The 16,037-nt window shown below is 40.7% G+C and overlaps 1 long non-coding RNA gene across 1 annotated transcript in view; it reads left to right on the forward strand.

Annotated features, from left to right (window-relative positions):
- LOC119733320 overlaps positions 1–16,037 on the forward strand; it is a 35,277-nt gene that overhangs the window by 9,553 nt on the left and 9,687 nt on the right. Inside the window, exon 2 of the long non-coding RNA XR_005271774.1 lies at positions 11,963–12,128. This is a non-coding gene — a long non-coding RNA (uncharacterized LOC119733320). The remainder of the gene's footprint in view (positions 1–11,962; positions 12,129–16,037) is intronic.

The following is a 16,037-nucleotide window of genomic DNA, read 5'->3' on the forward strand; positions in this document are numbered from 1 at the left end:
AGGAATACCAGAAATAAAAAAGTGTGATGACGTCATCATCCGAAAGGGCGCCCCCTAGCAGCACATCAAATAGAGTTTGCTTTCTTTAATTTTAGAATTTGAAAAGGATCATATTTTTAATTTAATTCTATCATTTGATCCCTGTCATATCTTCGTAGTCCGAATAATGATATCCATTACAATGTTCACGTTTGGATAACTCTAATGCTGTGACATCATCAAACCGGAAGTTAGCTGTTATTAATACAAACAATTATATTTTCTCTATTTTCATACGTTATTTTCACTTCACAATGAAAATGTATCCTCTCCGAACTTTATCAGTATTCACTAACCGCTTTGAATGATGATGTCATCAAATCAGAAATAACTTTTTTGCGCACATAGAATGTTTACTGAAATTTATCACACTATTAAAGATACATTTTTTAACATAATCATTGATTGTACTGGAAAGGGAATTAATTTTGTGAACCTTTGTTCTACATAGACATATATTCCTAACTTAACTGGGCAGTGTATAACAGTTCAGTTTGTTCTTGGTTTTCAATTGGAGCATCCACAAATGGGTGAAACCGGCTGAATGAGAATCATGTCCCAAATGCTGATTTGGGGAATGTGCCATGAGAGGTTAGTTATTAAGCATCCTTGTTTAGATTTTGAGTACTAGTTTGCTGGTTGAAATGAAATTTAAAAAAATAACAAATTACACGGTTTAATTGCGAAACACGCTTTCAAGAACACGCTGCAAGAAACAGCTGTCGTATTGCAACTCGTTGTAACTTATTTTCAACTTTTGCCGTAGCTTCCAATGTAGAAACACGATGTAAAAAACAGAATAAATTTATTGCCTTCAAGAAAGAACTGCACAAAGATAGAACATTTTTCATTTCCTTATGATTACTGTTATTCCTGTTTTGTTATTTTTGCTCAAAACAGCTGATTGAATCAACCAGTCTGAGTCAGTTCTCTTGGTTGGGGAGTTATTTGGGTGGTAACGAAGCAGTGGACCAGGCAATCAATCGAGCACACCATTGAGACATGGATCAACCTCCACTGATTGACGGAGTTCTGCTGACTAAGATTGACACCATTGATGATAAAGTAAGTAGCAAGTTTATGTTCTGCATAGGCTTTGACCTTGGTTTGATTCCTCTTTTGTTCCATGGTGTAGCCTTAGTTATCCTTGAATGAATTGAAAAGTTTTTGGTTCATATCCTCTGCTTGATTTCTGTTCTATTGACCCTGAGTCTTTGTACCCCCAGGTGACGATAACGCGATGCCATGTCCAGTCATGCAATGTCAATTCAGTTTGAGAGGTAGTCTGGTAAAAAAGGATGGTTGAAGCGTGACATTACACTTTTTAACAAATTTAAGAATGTGATGACAGAATTTCAGAAAGTTGACTGGATATCGCCGCTAGGCATCATCATGCAGTTTGACTTCACGCCGGTGCCGTGCAAGCGTGAAATTAAGGTTGTGATGCAAGATGTTTTCCTAGGGATATCTTACATTGGGACGATGATGTTTGATAAATAAGATCATTTGGGAGCTCGTTTCAGTCTTCAATCCAGAGATGCCACTTTTCCGGTTTTAACCGGAATTTCAGTTTTTAAAAAAATCTCACAAAATTCCGGTTTTTCCGGCCGTCAAATTAACCAGAAAAAGAGAAGAAAAACTGTGGAAATGCATTGATTTTTACCTCGATTTAGTACATTTAGGCGCACGCATGGCACAACGTTGTTCGTTGAAGTTGTCTTAAAAACAGTCTTTGTGTATGTTGTTACCGAGCCTGCATGCGATACAAGCGGCCAACGTACTTAATTGCATGCAGTATACAACGGCGCCTCGCGCGTGCTTCACCGCGTGCGGGCGTATTGTGTGCTAAGCGCACGTAGCATTCAGCCTGGAAATCAAGTCTATCATTTCAGCTATCGGTGGTTTCCGATCGCAATGATATATGTGAATACAAAAAACGCCGGGTACCAACCATGTTTTCGTTGAGCGCATCGCGTAGTGCAGGATCATGTACACCGACAGCAGTGTTGTGGAATCTGCATGTTTCGTGTCGAATATTACGTTGGAAATTCGGGTAGGCAGAATAAATTTGAGGAATTTGGAAAAAAGTCAAAGTGATTGAACGAACCGACAGCTTTAAAGGCCATAGAAGCAAAATTAAAAATAAACAGAACTTGGCTTGGCTACAAGATAAAGATGACAACTAAACGGGGACTTTGTGTCGGACACGGAGTGGCTTTTTCACACACAAAAAAGTCCGTTTTTTTCAAGCAGCTGTTCCGTTTTTTTTTCAAGCAGACCCTGTTCCATTTTTTTTTAGCAGACCCTGTGGCATCTCTGTCAATCGTCTTTAGGAACAAACTTTTGTGGTACGCTTGTGTGCAGCATTGCAAGGAAGCGTAGGGCTGATTATGTCTATTTCTCTGTGGTCGTTCTACTGGGGTGATGTAATAAGGGATGTCAAGGGCAATTTCTTCATGGATGGAGAGGTAAAGCATAAGTGACCCTGCTGACTGTTCTGCAGTGTTGGAGGCATGGGCTCACAAAACCAAGTGTTGTATTAGCTCTGCTTGCTATTTGATTGATGGGAAGAGACCATGACAAATCTTTTTGAATTTCAACTCCAAGGTATGGATGGTTGGGTACAACAGAAAGGTTGGCATTCATCAATCTGTAGATATTATCATGATGATTTTTGCTTCTTGTCATATGTAGGGTGTGACATTTCTGTGGCTTAAATGACATCTGCCATTGATGAGACCAGCTCACAAGGCTATCCAGATCTTGTTGGAGTTGTTGTTGGTCATTGAAGTTAGCAATGCGTCGGAATAGTAGGCAGTCATCAGCAAATAACTTGATTTTGGTGTCTTTGCTAATGTTGTCACCAATGTCATTGATGTAGAGTAGAAACATCAAAGGGCCTAGTACGGTGCCCTGGGGGACTCCTGATGTAGGGCTGATGTTTCTCCATCTACAACTACTTGTTGGGTTCTGTTGGTTAAGCATGTTCTGATCCATGTCAAGGTGTTACCTCTAATCCCGTAGTGTTCTATTTTATGAAGTAATCTCTCATGGGCTACAGTGTCGAATGCTTTGCTGAAGTCAAGCACCTGCACATCTATCTGAGCTTTGTTATTTTGATCTAGGTGTCGATGGATTTCTTCCATGGTGTTTATGAGTTGGGTTTCACACAAGTGATTAAAGATATGTTCCAGTAATTTGCAGGCTACCCAGGTGAGGGAAACTGGTCTGTAGTTGCTTGGTGATGATTGGCCCCTCTTTTTGTATCCAAGGATTTGATGACTGTCACAAACCAGGTTCTACTTAGGAAATAGTTTTGGTTTCTGGGACACGTCACTGACAAAATGTTTTTAATGAATATTAAATATAAAGAAACAAAATTGCGACCTCTTGCGACAATGACATTTTTGTTCGGATCCAAGTTGGTAAGTGGCTGGTATTGTCAAACAGCTGTGGCTACTGTGTGGCTGTTGATTGTTGTATTGACCTGATAAAGCATTGTCTGCAAGTGGCAGGCATTGTCAAACAGCTTTGGCTACTGTGTGGCTGTTGATTGTTGTATTGACTTGATAAATTATTGTCTGCAAGTGGCTGGCATTGTCAAACAGCTGTGGCTACTGTGTGGCTGTTGATTGTTGTATTGGCTTGATAAAGTATTGTCTGCAAGTTGCAGGCATTGTCAAACAGCTGTGGCTACTGTGTGGCTGTTGATTGTTGTATTGACCTGATAAAGTATTGTCTGCAAGTGGCAGGCATTGTCAAACAGCTGTGGCTACCTAGTGGCTGTTGATTGTTGTATTGACCAAATAAAGTATTGTCTGCAAGTGGCTGTTGCCAGTGTTGTAGTCGAGTCCTTTTTTCTGAGTACCGAGTACTCAGGGATGTGATTTTCCGTTTTTCCCGGAAATCCGTTTTTTGGGGGGTTCAAAAGTCCACCAACGTGAATCGTGTGAATCCGTTGAAAAAGTAGGGGGTAGAATGTGCTAATTAATTATTCATAATGAGTTTTGCTTGCCGAAATATCCGAATTTACTTACGGACATTACTTCGTTGATCGATACGCATACACATATTGAATAACCAATGCGAGAACGAGGTTGAAGACCATGCGTTGCCGTTAGCGCGATCATGTGATTTTTCGCTCGGGTTCGAGGTTGTGATTATTTAGGTCTAGTTCCTGTGTCGGTACCCAAGATGCACGTGTTGCGCTGGTCAGGTGTACAGACTAATATTGCTCAGCGTGCACAACAGCATACAGTACAGTGCAATCGTGTGGATTTTGCACGTTGTTTCATGTGCGTCGAGTGTTTGTGTACGCGTTGTGTACGGATGCTTCCAACATGGCTGCGCCCAACAAGTCAATATTGTCGCACAGAGATAAATCTGTGCGAGTGCTTGATAAAGAAGTGAAAAATAAGTTCCGGTGGGAATGGTTTCAGGACTCCGTTATTATTGACGGGCATCAGCATGAATTTCAAGAGTGTTTCGATAAAATAACAACCGCTGGCAAGGTTTTTTGCAATGTTTGCAACGACACTAACAACTACCCGTCGAGTGGAAAGAAATTGCTCGTATCCCATGTGAAACACCCGAAGCACATCATCATGGAGACTGATTAGTCTGGTGCTTCCAAAGATGGTATGTTCCATTCAGTTGTGGATGAAGCAAAACAAATATTTGTGTAGAATAATCTTGTTTTATTTATTTCTTCATGCTTTTACAATGGTTATTATTAATCACCATGGAGTACTTATAATTACAAATAAGTGACAAATCAATGATGATGGTGATGAACTGAAACAAAATGCAACAAAAGTGAGAAAAGAAATAACAAAATTGGCAAAATATTTTGGCTCAAATGATGGCCCAGAAAAGCTTAGATTGCACCACAGAGCATCTAAAATCCAAAATTTTTCAGGGCCCGCTTACGCCGTAATGGCTTCGCACTCGCCAGAGTTTGTACTCGTGCATAACATTTTCAGGGATTTTTGTCACATCCCAATCACATCCCTGAGTACTTAAGTAACCGAGTACGAGTACTTGTACCTCCGAGTACAAGAACAGGTCTCCGAGTATGAGTACTTTACTTCCGAGTACGAGTACTTTACTTCCGAGTATGAGTACAAGTAGTTGTATTCCGAATACAGCCATATGGCAAATGGTTGATTGTGCGTAATAATTGGCCCAGACCCAGTCAGACCGATATGCAGACCCAATCACGGCTAGCTGTTGTGTTTGTCTGGACATGCACAGAGGAAAATCAGGAAATTTGATTTCTCCACAAGCCAATCAACCATTTCAAACTGAAAGTATTGATAAAATAAGGCCATGGTGTTAGCTATACCATTTCCCCCGAGTACTGCTATTCGAGTACGAGTACTTTGCTGCCTGAGTACGAGTTCCGTCATTTCTTTTCGGCCCGACACCGGTTGGTACACTGATGAGGTGTTGCAAGCTAAGCACAGACGAAGACAGCTTGAGCACAGGTGGCATGCATCCTCACTCGAGATTGACCGCCAACTACATCACCAACAATGCCAGCATGTGATCTCGCTGATCCGTAAGGCCAAAAGAACCATTACTCAGAAATAGTCTCCAAGTGTTCTGGTGATCAAAAACTACTGTTTCGTGTCGCTAACAAGCTTCTCCATAGGAATAAGGAATCTTCTTTACCACAAGTACAATTCCGACGAGTCACTGGCTGACCATTTCAGCCGTTTTTTTCACGTCCAAGATTTCTTGTGCCAGATACAGATACTTCTACCCCCACCCCGCCAACACAAACTACACTGACCAGTCTCCGTTCTGCCTCTCAAGATGAGACACTGCATGACCAGTCTCTGTTCCGCCTCTCAAGATGAGGTTTGCACTGTCATCTTCAAATCCCCAGCCAAATCATGTGACTTGAACCCTATACCAACCTGGCTCCTTAAGCAATGTTCTGAATCCATCGTTCCTGCCATCACCACGATTATCAACCGCAGCCTGCAATGCAGTGTTGTTCCTTCTGTTTTCAAAGTTGCCCACGTGTGTCCAGCATTGTTAAAGAACTCCAATACTACCCGCCCAGTTTCCAACTTGCTGTACATCTCAAAGTTACTTGAGCATGTTGCTATCTCCAGGCTGGCGATGCATTTACGGAATAATGATCTATTGGATAGTCGCCAATCTGCAAATCGTCAGAACCATAGTGTAGAAACATTACTTGTTCATCTATCCGCGACCACATCCTACGACAGATGGATGTTGGCAAAGTAACGGCGCTTGTGCTTCTCGATCTGTCATCAGCATTTGACACCATAGATCACGCCATCCTGATCAGTCGCTTGCACTCTTTGGGAGTGCACGATGCAGCCTTGCAGTGGTTTGACTCGTACCTTGCAGACCGGCAACAGTCTGTTAACTTCAATGGAGTATTATCTGCCCCTACCTCCCTTGACTGTGGTGTTCCTCAAGGATCTGTTGGGGTCCCATGTTATTCACCATCTACATTTTACCACTTGGCCAGATCATCCAGAAACACAACCTTCAATATCACTGCTATGCTACGCTGATGACATACAGCTGTATCAATCCTTCAATCCATCTCAACCCAATGCTGTGTCTGCCCCGGAGAATCTTGAGGCTTGCATTGATGAGATCAAGACATGGATGATGACAAACAGTCTCAAATTGAATGACAACAAGTCTGAATGTATCCTGTGTGGCTCAAAATAACAACTCGCCAAGTTCAATATCACCAGCATTAGGACTGGAGATTGCCACATCCATCCTTCCACCAAGTGTCGCAACCTAGGTGTCACTTTTGACCCCCACATCACTTTCAAGTCACTACAAGGAACTTCAACAGACTATATAATGGACATTATCTCGAAATATCAGCCGTCACGTAGTCTTCATTTGGGGAGACCGGTCTTTCTCAAGCGCCGCTCCCAAACTCTGGAACAATCTACCCCTTGAAATTCGCCAGTCATCATCATTGTCTGTATTTAAATCTTCTGTGAAAACTCCTGTGTTTACCTCACGTTTTTGTGTTTAATGATGTTGATGTTTATTGCTCCTGTCACTAATTTCTGTTATTCAAATTGAACTTAATTTATACTGTAATTGTTTTGTATGTATTGTGCACCATGAGCGTCTTGCTTAGCGGATATCGGCGCCTTATAAATGTTCATTATTATTATTATTATTACTATTTCCAAACATGTGTCAAGTGACACATTTTTGGAAATGTCTGTGAATTGGTCCCCCCCCCCCCCATGCATTGCTATTTGTACTTGGTTTGCTATAGGGCTTGCTCAATGACGTCCAAATCTGTAGGAGAGCTGCAACTGCGTATTTTACGCAATATATCATGCATTGCGCAGTGTTGAAAATGTTCCAAACATGTGCACTTATTGCTTGAAATGTTTTTCGAATTTCGACGTGGCCGATACTCGTTATGCAATTGGATGTTCAGTATTTTGATGCACGCGGCTGGTAGGAAATGACTTCACTTGAAGAAGACCTATTGGGAATGCACAAATGGGTGACAACCTTCTCGCATGCTGCCAATTTCCAAACATTTGTCAAGTGACACATTTTTGGAAATTTCTGTAAATCCGCCCCTACCCAATGCATTCGAATTTGTAATTGGTTTGCAATTGGGGGATCCACGAATGAGTAACAACCTTGCATGATGTCGATTTCCAAACATGTGTCAAGAGGCACATTTGTGGAAATTTCTGTTTATCTGCCCCCCCCCCATGTGTTCTAATTCCCCCCCCCAAAAAAATGTGTCAAGCGACACATTTTTGGAAATTTCCGTAAATCCCCCATGTGCACTAATTTGTACTCGGGTTTGCATTCGGGGAATTACAAATGAGTGACAACCTTCTCGCATGCTATCAGTTTCCAAACTTGTGTCAAGTGACACATTTTTGGAAATTTCTTTGAATCCTCCTACTCCCCTATGTGTTCGAAGTTGTACTTAATTCACGAATGGTTGACAACCTTCTGGCATGCTGTCAATTTGCAGAAAACAAAATAAGATCCTTTCCAAAGATGTGTCAAGTGACACATTTTTGGAAATTTCTGTGAATCTGCCACCTCCCAAATGCGTTCCAATCTGTACTTAGTTTGCAATTGGGGAATCCTCGAATGGTTGACAACTTTCTGCCATGCTCTCAATTTGAAGAAAACAAAAGATCATTTCCAAAGATTTGTCATGTGACATAGTTTTGGAAATTTTTGTAAATCCCCCAATGCGTTGTTACAATTTGGGAAGCCACAAATGAATGACACCTTCTCGCATACCTTCTTGCATTTTAAGTGACACATTTTTGAAAATTTCTGTGAATTGGCTTCTCCCCCATGCTTCTAATTTGTACTTGGTTTGCAATTTAGAAATCCACGAATGGGTCCAAACCTTGCATGCTGTTAATTTCCATAGATGTTCATAGGAGTTATTAAGGAAAATTCTGTGAATCTGGCCCCCTTCCCCATTGTGTCAATGAAAATTTCTGTAAATCCCCCATATGTTCTAATTTTTGTATTTAGTTTGTTATCCACGAATGGTTGACAACTTTCTGACATGCTGTGAATTTGAAGAAAAGAAAAGATCATTTCCAAGATGTGTCATGTGACACATTTTTGGAAATTTCTATAATCCCCCTCCCCATGCACTCTAATTGCACTTGGTTTGCAACTTGGGAATGCACAAATGGGTGACAACCTTCTCGCATTCTATCAATTTCCAAACATGTGTCAAGTGATACATTTTTTTTAAATTTCTGTGATTCCCCCCCCCCCCAAATGTGTTCTAATTGAGTGGTCCGGCAATAAAATCTTCTCAATAAAATACACTTAGGCCCCAGGCCTCTCTTGATATTCCTCGATGAAATCCGACTCAGCAGCCTGACTCAAATATATCTTAAGATCCCCTGACTCCTGTCAGAGTTTTAATAATTAAAGATATCAGCTACAACTGGTGTAAACCACAGTTACTAACTGTCTAGATATCCGCTCTCCGACTCTGGCTCCCCAAAGTTTTTCTCCCCAAAACTTTGCTCCCCAAAATTTGGCTCCCCAAAAGTTGGCTCCCCAAAACTTTGCTTCCCAAAACTTTGCTCCCCAGCTCAGCTCAGCACCCCAATTTCATCAAGTTGGCTCCCCCAACTCAAGTTGTAAAAATGACGCATTCTCTAAGTATCTCAGCTCCCCAAACTGGCCAAAGCACTATGTGTAAATACAGTTAGAGATCAGCAGTAGAGTTCGCAGCTAGCAGTAGACCAACACCCATCAAAGAACCGTACCCAGAATGAACAAAACCTGCCCTATTTATACCCTATTGGCCCAGCGCGAAAATCAAAAGTACGCGCTAGTAAATAGGCCACGCCCATTTTGTAAAAATCACAGTATACTGAATTCACATAGCGATAGTTTCCCCTAAATTTCTCTCAAAATTATACAGCAAAATATCACACAAAAAGGCTTAAATTAATCTTCAAGACATTCCTTACAGTAAATCTGTTGTAAAAATGTGAATAAATTATACTGAATCCCCAAAATGCTCACTTTTACAAGTAGTGAATGTAAACAAACCTTAAGTTCATTGAAGAAAATTCAGTGATGTCACAGATATGAATAATCATGAGACAGTCACTGACTTACCCAACCTCGTTCCCATGGGTACGAGATCTTGCTGCGCCATGTTGTTTCCCATCATGCCTTGCGCGATCTTAACCCCTGGAATTGTGTAATTTAAATGTATCAAAATATGGCACATTATAATAAGGCAGAAGTATATCCGTTTTACGTGCAGACGCCATCTTAAAAATGTTAAAAATTGTGATTTTGAAGAATCCATCCTTTTAAACATAAGGTTAGGACATTGCGTTATTTAGCAAAGATTTGTATTTAATGTATCAATCTTCGAAATGCGCACGCAATACGCTTAGTTAGGGGTTAGTGAAGGAACGCGCAAGTGCCCATGGAGTCGAGGCTGTGACTTACCAGACGAAATCTGACAGAAAAGTCATCAAAACTTGCCCAACTTTCAAAGTTGATTCAAATTAGACAACTTCACATCTACAGAAGCTACATAATTATTTAGTAAAACGTTCTAATAATATAAATTACTTTTTAGGAGTCTCAGTTTGCTAGAAATAATTTTAGAACTTTCAGCCAATCAGAAACATTTTAAGCGCTGCTCAAATGGCAGCCATGTTGGATTTTACCATCACGCTATTTTAGCACAGCTGACATGTGTAAACAAACACGTGAGTGTACACACAAATTTCGGCAGGAAAATACTCAAAACTACCTAGAAATAATACCTGAAAAGACAACAGGAATTTTCTAGACAAAAATGCCAGATCTCTAGGAGGATAAAGGTAAGATTTAGAGTAATAAAACTTACGTAAAAAGTGGGATTTGGGTGCATTTTCCAGAAATTGTGAACTTGTACCATGTTACGAAGATGTCCTAAATTTTGTTACGTCATCATGACGTCATCAAGTATCAAATTACAAGCAATTTCATGGAAAATTCTGACAAAATAGATGGCGCTGTATCTTTTGAACTAAATAGAGTATCGTGTTCATTTTTTAGTGAGGTTGTAGACTATGCCGTGAAAAACGGTTCCTGTTCCCGGACACAAAACCGCATGACCTTCATTTCAGGTGTTACCGGAAGTGCAATAAAAACCAAAAATAACTCAAAAGCGGAAGCATTTTACTACACACATATTAAGAAAGTGAGGAATACCAGACACAAAAAAGTGTGATGACGTCATCATCCGAAAGGGCGCCCCCTAGCAGCACATCAAATAGAGTTTGCTTTCTTTAATTTTAGAATTTCAAAAGGATCATATTTTTAATTTAATTCCATCATTTGATCCCTGTCATATCTTCGTAGTCCGAATAATGATATCCATTACAATGTTCACGTTTGGATAACTCTAATGCTGTGACGTCATCAAACCGGAAGTTAGGTGTTATTAATACAAACAATTATATTTCCCATATTTTCATACGTTATTTTCACTTCACATGAAAGGTATCCTTCCGAACTTTATCAGTATTCACTAACCGCTTTGAATGATGATGTCATCAAATCAGAAATAATTTTTTTGCGCACATAGAATGTTTACTGAAATTTATCACACTATTAAAGATACATTTTTTTAACATAATCATTGATTGTACTGGAAGGGAATTAATTTCGTGAACCTTTGTTCTACATAGACATATATTCCTAACTTAACTGGGCAGTGTATAACAGTTCAGTTTGTTCTTGGTTTTCAATTGGAGCATCCACAAATGGGTGAAACCGGCTGAAAGAGAATCATGTCCCAATGCTGATTTGGGGAATGTGTCATGAGAGGGCGCAATTCAAAATATGACTCGGCAACTTTGGCATTTGAGATTTAGAATATTGTGGTTATGTTTGTTCAGTTTTCTTGAAATATAGAGAATTCATAGAGCCAAAACCTCATTAGGTTAGTTATTAAGCATCCTTGTTTATATAAGATTTGAGGCTTTGCATCGTTTAGATTTGAGCACTAGTTTGCTGGTTGAAATGAAATTTAAAAAAATAACAATTACACGGTTTAATTGCCAAACACACTTTCAAGAACACGCTGCAAGAAACAGCCGTCCTATTGCAACTCGTTGTTATTATTATTATTATTATTTATTCGGCCAAGATTTGCAACAAACATATACAGAGAATATGACAATGTAACTCCAGAGGAGACAAGATTACAAGTATAAGAAATCATGAAACTTATTTTCAACTGTTGCCGTAGCTTCCAATGTAGAAACACGATGTAAAAACAGAATACAATTTATTGGCTTCAAGAGAGAAGTGCACAAAGATAGAAAATGTTTCATTTCCTTATGATTGACTGTTATTCCTGTTTTGTTATTTTTTGCTTAAACAGCTGATTGAAATCAACCAGTCTGAGTTAGTTCTCTTGGTTAGGGAGTTATTTGGGTGGTAACGAAGCAGTGGACCAGGCAATTAATCGAGCACACCATTGAGACATGGATCAACCTCCACTGATTGACGGAGTAGTGCTGACTAAGATTGACACCATTGATGAGAAAGTAAGTAGCAAGTTTATGTTCTGCATGGGCTTTGACCTTGGTTTGATTCCTCTTTTGTTCCATGGTGTAGCCTTAGTTATCCTTGAATGAATTGAAAAGTTTTTGGTTCATATCCTCTGCTTGATTTCTGTTCTATTGACCCTGAGTCTTTGTACCCCCAGGTGACGATAACGCGATGCCATGTCCAGTCATGCAATGTCAATTCAGTTTGAGAGGTAGTCTGGTAAAAAAGGATGGTTGAATCGTGACATTACACTTTTTAACAAATTTAAGAATGTGATGACAGAATTTCAGAAAGTTGACTGGATATCGCCGCTAGGCATCATCATGCAGTTTGACTTCACGCCTGTGCCGTGCAAGCGTGAAATTAAGGTTGTGATGCAAGATGTTTTCCTAGGGATATCTTACATTGGGACGATGATGTTTGATAAATAAGATCATTTGGGAGCTCGTTTCAGTCTTCAATCGTCTTTGGGAACAAACTTTTGTAGTACGCTTGTGTGCGGCATTGCAAGGAAGCGTAGGGCTGATTATGTCTATTTCTTTGTGGTCGTTCTACTGGGGTGATGTAATAAGGGATGTTAAGGGCAATTCCTTCATGGATGGAGCGGTAAAGCATAGTGACCCTGCTGACTGTTTTGCGGTGTTGGAGGCATGGGCTCACAAAACCAAGTGTTGTATTAGCTCTGCTTGCTATCTGATTGATGTGAAGAGACCATGACATGTTTTTGAATTTCAACTCCAAGGTATGGATGGTTGGGTACAACAGAAAGGTTGGCATTCATCAATCTGTAGATATTATCATGATGATTTTTGCTTCTTGTCATATGTAGGGTGTGACATTTCTGTGGCTTAAATGACATCTGCCATTGATGAGACCAGCTCACAAGGCTATCCAGATCTTGTTGGAGTTGTTGTTGGTCACTGAAGTTAGCAGTGCGTCAGAATAGTAGGCAGTCATCAGCAAATAACTTGATTTTGGTGTCTTTGCTAATGTTGTCACCAATGTCATTGATGTAGAGTAGAAACATCAAAGGGCCTAGTACGGTGCCCTGGGGGACTCCTGATGTAGCAGGCGCGGATCCAGGGGAGGGCCGCGGGAGCACGTGCCCCCCGTCAAATTTGAGTCCAAAAATAAAAAAGGAATAGAAGGGGGGAAAAGAGGGGAGGTGAGAGAAAAGGAGGGAAGGAGGAGGGAACCTCCTTACAAAAATACCGGCACCGATATTAAACATGAGCCTGCAAACATTGAGTACTCGACTCGACCGCGATCCCATCGTACGTACCCTGTACGTACCCTGCATATACCGTTATTGAATGCGATTCATACGAATGTACACGATTTATTCTCTACGAACATGCAGTTTATGTGCTGTGGGCGACACACACACGTTGTGCACTGCTCTTTGGACCACCCCCATTGGTCAAGGGTGTGTTTCAGTAAGAACAATTTGCCAGCAGTTCCACGCGCTTTTGAATTACAAATTATACTTTTTCACGGAGTCCAAAACATGTCCTTGTTTAAATTTGAATTCTTCAACGTCACGTCATCATATAATTTCGTAAGACTTTATTTGAGATGTAAAACCCTGAAAAAAACTGAAACACCCCTGAAGGTCATTGATCCGTCCATAAAACGTTTTTTTAATGAAGAAAGTTGGGTTTTGACATTACTACGCGTTGCAGAAAATACAAATCTGATAAGTTTGGTACATACAAGAGATCTGTTTGTTCTTAGGACAAAAACAATCATCAGTTTTGCCCAAAGGCAAGTTTTAGCACTCGACACATGCTCTTGCAAGCTAGACGGAACGCAAGTGTGTTGCTTTTTGAATTGCAAGCGAGATACATTTGATCGTAGTTCGCCGGTGGTGACGCGGGCCCGCATCCGTGCCGGGCTGGGAGGTATACACCTATTTCCGATGTCTATTTCTCAACATTATCATCAACAAATATTTACTGTAATACTAAATGACGAATCCACCTTCAAAATTGTACCATGTTGAAAATGCAATCGTGGCGCCGAAAGACCCGATGTCTATTATAATGTAACTACGCGTCGAGTGGAAAGAAATTGCTCGTATCCCATATGAAACACCTGAAGCACATCATCATTGAGACTGATTAGTCTGGTGCTTCCAAAGATGGTATGTTCCATTCAGTTGTGGATGAAGCAAAACAAATATTTGTGTAGAATAATCTTGTTATATATATTTCTTCATGCTTTTACAATGGTTATTATTAATCACCATGGAGTACTTATAATTACAAATAAGTGACAAATCAATGATGATGGTGATGAACTGAAACAAAATGCAACAAAAGTGAAAAAAGAAATAACAAAATTGGCAAAATATTTTGGCTCAAATGATGGCCCAAAAAGGCTTAGATTGCACCACAGAGCATCTAAAATCCAAAATTTTTCGGGGCCCTTTAGCGGGCCCCAGGCCCCATGCTGTAATGGCTTCGCACTCGCCAGAGTTTGTACTCGTGCATAACATTTTCAGGGTTTTAGTCACATCCCAATCACATCCCTGAGTACTTAAGTAACCGAGTACGAGTACGAGTACGAGTACGAGTACCTCCGAGTACAAGAACAGGTCTCCGAGTATGAGTACTTATACTTCCGAGTACGAGTACTTTACTTCCGAGTACGAGTACAAGTAGTTGTATTCCGAATACAGCCCTATGGCAAATGGTTGATTGTGCATAATAATTGGCCCAGACCCAGTCAGACCGATATGCAGACCCAATCACGGCTAGCTGTTGTGTTTGTCTGGACGTGCACAGAGGAAAATCAGGAAACTTCGATTTTACCACAAGCCAATCAACCATTTCAAACTGAAAGTATTGATAAAATAAGGCCATGGTGTATAAAGTCAAGCTATACCATTTCCCCCGAGTCCTGCTTTTCGAGTTCGAGTACTTTGCTGCCTGAGTACGAGTTCCGTCATTTCTTTTCAGCCCGACACTGGTTGGTACACTGATGAGGTGTTCCAAGCTAAGCACAGACGAAGACAGCTTGAGCACAGGTGGCATGCATCCTCACTCGAGATTGACCTCCAACTACATCACCAACAATGCCAGCATGTGATCTCGCTGATCCGTAAGGCTAAAAGAACCCATTACTCAGAAATAGTCTCCAAGTGTTCCGGTGATCAAAAACAACTGTTTTCGTGTCACCAACAAGCTTCTCCATAGGAATAAGGAATCTTCTTAATACCACAAGTACGATTCTGACAAGTCACCGGCTGACCATTTCAGCCGTTTTTTTCACGTCCAAGATTTCTTCGATTCGTGATGCACTACCTCTCCTTGTGCCAGATACAGATACTTCTACCCCCACCCCGCCAACACAAACTACACTGACCAGTCTCCGTTCCGCCTCTCAAGATGAGACACTGCATGACCAGTCTCTGTTCCGCCTCTCAAGATGAGGTTTGCACTGTCATCTTCAAATTCCCAGCCAAATCAATCATGTGACTTGAACCCTATGGCCAACCTGGCTCCTTAAGCAATGTTCTGAATCCATCGTTCCTGCCATCACCACGATTATCAACCGCAGCCTGCAATGCAGTGTTGTTCCTTCTGTTTTCAAAGTTGCCCACGTGTGTCCAGCATTGTTAAAGAACTCCAATACTACCGCCCAGTTTCCAACTTGCCGTACATCTCAAAGTTACTTGAGCGTGTTGCTATCTCCAGGCTGTCGATGCATTTACGGAATAATGATCTATTGGATAGTCGCCAATCTGCAAATCGTCAGAACCATAATGTAGAAACATTACTTGTTCATCTGTCCGCGACCACATCCTACGACAGATGGATGTTGGCAAAGTAATGGTGCTTGTGCTTCTCGATCTGTCATCAGCATTTGACACCATAGATCACGCATCCTGATCAGTCGCTTGC

The sequence above is a fragment of the Patiria miniata genome, unplaced genomic scaffold (genome assembly GCF_015706575.1).
Source record: "Patiria miniata isolate m_02_andy unplaced genomic scaffold, ASM1570657v1 HiC_scaffold_25, whole genome shotgun sequence".
In the NCBI taxonomy this organism is placed as follows: Eukaryota; Metazoa; Echinodermata; class Asteroidea; order Valvatida; family Asterinidae; genus Patiria; species Patiria miniata.